This window comes from Dipteris shenzhenensis, unplaced genomic scaffold, assembly GCF_047967505.1.
Source record: "Dipteris shenzhenensis isolate YYH24624 ecotype China unplaced genomic scaffold, Dip_SZ_1.0 scaf0467, whole genome shotgun sequence".
Taxonomy (NCBI): Eukaryota; Viridiplantae; Streptophyta; class Polypodiopsida; order Gleicheniales; family Dipteridaceae; genus Dipteris; species Dipteris shenzhenensis.
The window spans coordinates 36,954-40,787 of NW_028239773.1; the positions used below are offsets into that span (position 1 = coordinate 36,954).

At 44.8% G+C, this 3,834-nt stretch overlaps 1 non-coding gene across 1 annotated transcript; it reads left to right on the top strand.

The window, feature by feature from the left end:
* The first annotated feature begins 3,760 nt into the window (after positions 1 to 3,760).
* TRNAP-GGG (transfer RNA proline (anticodon GGG)) lies at positions 3,761 to 3,834 on the top strand. Its single transcript has one exon. It is a non-coding gene; the product is annotated as a tRNA-Pro (tRNA).

Consider the following 3,834-nt stretch of genomic DNA (forward strand, 5'->3'; position numbering starts at 1 on the left):
CCCATTCATTTCACGAGGATGATGGGAGAGTTCCACCCACGGAGTGTCTATGTAGGTAGATGCGGAAAAACCAAATCAATACAAATCTTAGATTTGATTGAATGGAAAATAAGGGGTAGGGGGCAGGGGGGAGGGTAGGTACACCTCAACAACCCCAACAGGAGAATATCTTTGACACGTCAATCCAATAGGAGTGAACAAATTCGACGGCACATTCAGTAAAGATCTATGACACATGTATTGGTTGCACCTAATGCGTAAGAGCCTGTCTGACAGATGCATTGGAAACGATCCCCCGGGATGGGTGTAAAGCCAATCAAATTGCTTCTGCTCCTAGAACAGAAGACTGTGTAGGTTGTAAGAGACGTGAATCCGCTTGTCCAACAGATTCCTCGAGTGTACGCGTCTATCCGGGAGCTGAGACGACTCGTAGTATGGGTCTAGCTTATTGATTCATCGGTCAAGAAAGAGATTCAAGAATCGAATCGTTTTCTTTCCAACTCATACTCAAAGATTCATACTCAATTCTATTGAGTATGAGTTGGGGTATTAAGATTCCCCCCCCCCTCCCCCCCGCTAAAATATTTTTCCATCCACGATGAGTAACGTACCCTGGTTAACCACAATTGTTCTTTTTCCGATTCTGGCGGGTTCGCTATTTCCAATGCTTCCCTCCAATGGGAATAAGATCGTTCGGTGGTATACCCCAGGCATTTGTATATCGGAATTTCTACTAATCATTTATATCTTTCATTGTCACTTCCATATCGATGATCAATGCATTCAATTGGTGGAGGATTCTAGTTGGATAAATTCAATCAATTCCCATCGGAGTTCAGGTATTGATGGACTCTCCATGGGTCTCATTCTACTGACAGGATTTGTCACTACTTCGGCAACCTCAGCAGCTTGGCTAGTTACGCGGAATACACGTCTATTCTATTTCTTGATGTTGGCCATGTATAGCGGCCAAATAGGACTGTTTGCTTCTCGAGACATTTCGCTTTCCTCTCCTATGTGGGAGTTGGAATTAATCCCAATCTACCTACTTTTATGTATGTGGGGTGGGAAGAGACGTCTATACTCAGCCACGAAGTCTATTCTATACACAGCTGGTGGTTCTATCTTTCTCCTAATAGGAGCCCTAACTATGGGTTTCTACGGGACCCAGGAACCCTCCTTCAATATCCGAGATTTGGCAAGCAGATCACATCCTATATCACTAGAAGTGCTTTCTTATCTAGGATTCTTCGTGGCGTATGCCGTGAAACTGCCAATATTCCCTTTTCATACTTGGTTGCCAGACACTCATGGGGAAGCACATTACAGCACATGTATGTTGCTGGCTGGGGTATTACTAAAAATGGGAGGGTATGGATTGATTCGAATTAATATGGAATTATTACCTCATGCTCATTCCATACCTGCTTCGTGGTTGGTGCTATTCGGATCAGTCCAAATTGTTTATGCATCCCTGATTCCGCCGGGTCAGCGTAACCTTAAGAGGAGAATAGCGTATTCATCAATTTCCCATATGGGTTTTGTAACAATTGGAATTGGATCCGTGACAGATACGGGTCTTAATGGAGCTGTGTTACAAATGATTTCCCATGGGTTAATAGGTGCCGCTCTATTTTACCTTGCAGGGACTTGTTACGATAGGACACGTACCCTTTATCTCGATCAATTAGGGGGGATGGCTACCCCAATGCCCAGGATATTTACTATGTTTAGTATCTTCTCAATGGCATCCCTTGCATTACCCGGGATGAGTGGGTTTGTATCGGAATTGATGGTATTTCCAGGAATAGTGACTAATCAGCATTATTCATCTATATCTAAGTTATCGGTTGTAGTAGTCGAAGCGATTGGTACAGTATTAACTCCCATTTATTTGTTATCTATGTTACGTCGAATATTCTACGGATACAGAATATCCAACTATTCGGATCCATATTCAGTTGATTCCGGACCGCGGGAAATATTCATATCGATTTGTCTCTCTTTACCAATCCTCGGTATCGGTCTGTATCCAGACATGGTTGCATCTCTACGGAATCACAAAATACTATCTATCCTGGTTCCGTACTCTTTTATGGGATAGTAGAGGGGCAATAAAACGCAGTATCGTTTGGATCGGTAGTCGAACATATCTATTCAATGAGGATTACTCTTGGAAGCGGTTCTGGTATTAATTCCTATAAGGGAAGGCAGTGGGAATCCATGCCGCTGGCGACGTAATTGCATGAATGTCTGGGTGAGGAATCCACAGCGCGATTCCTCATGCAGACTCTGATTCAAATCACGAATTGATTACATGTAACACTTCAAGCATCTGACGAGGTAACATTTTTTGTTATCTCTCCCCCCGATCGAATTAGCGGTCTTCTACCTAATTATTAAGTAAGCCACCCGTGATTATGTAAACCGATTCCTGGTGGATTAACCCCTGAGAAACAAATCCAAGCAATGAAGAATCCTGTAGATGCTACAATAGCAGGCCCTTCCCCCTGCCAACCACTAGTTATTCTGGTATGGAGATGAATAGCATATATCAGCCGAGTCACTAATGCCCAGGTTTCCTTAGGGTCCCGGCTCCAGTAGGATCCCCACGCTTCATTAGCCCACACTGCTCCAGAGAGAATACCAACAGTCAGTAGAGGAAACCCTAAGCTGATGATTCGATAACTCCATCGGTCCAATTGGTGGATCAATCGGCACCTACGTGAATTCAAGGATAGTCGATGAAAACTGTTTCTCGGATTACTTCCTGCCTGCTCGTAGCAGTGTATATCCACTCCCGGAGAGGGGGTCCAGGTAGGAAATTCTTGATTTGGACCGGGGATAGAAAATTGTTCTGCGTCATAGGTGGCAATCGGTGGAGATGTTGCTGATGGAGATCCACATAACGAAGTCACATGGCTTAGTGGCATCATACTTACATGCGTCATTAACCGATGAGGTTGCAGAGCAGGTACTAGCGGTGTGGATTGTTGCATTTCCTCAGGAAGACCCAGAGTTGCGAATCCATGGGTCGACATGGCACCTGGTGCCGTGACTGCACCTGACCATTCGTTCCGACTCCTAATTCTCATAATTACATGCATTGGGGAGAAGCTCCGTGAAAGAAACATAGATGATTCATGTAGATTGCTCGGTGGTAGATGTTTGGGTTGAATCCGACGAATCGTCGTAAATCCCGTTATACAGATGAAAGCAATTGTCATACCTCCAACGCTCAAACTAATGAGTCTCTTGAGCTTGCGAGCCAGCCCCATCCGGTGAAACAGAGTGACGGAAAGAAGCGTAAGAAAAGAAATGTGAGCGAATATGTGCTCTATATCGGTGTGAATCGTAATGAGGAGAATCCAGTGAATTAGTGAGATTTTGGAGAGTATGTACCACCCACCCATTATTCCCAGGAGATTTCGGGTTTACCCCTTAAACGTCGAAACGGGGAGAATTCCCTATTCCTACTGCTTTTCCCAGTGGTTGTATCAGACACAGCCCTCGCCTGCAGGTTGAAATTAAATGCCGCTACTCGGATTCGAACCGAGATGCTCTAGCACTGCTTCCTAAGAGCAGCGTGTCTACCAATTTCACCATAGCGGCTCGCTACTCGTTATACTTATCGTAATTAATGATATCACATCTTCGGGTGAATCGTCAATCTTCCTGGGGGAGAGTACACACGCACAACAAGGGACCTTCCCTGTCTATAGTTGATTAGGTATACGGCGCTATACTTGTATAGGAATAACGGGATATGGCGTAGCTCGGTAGCGTGCCATCTTGGGGTGATGGAGGTCGCAGGTTCAAATCCTGCTATTCCGA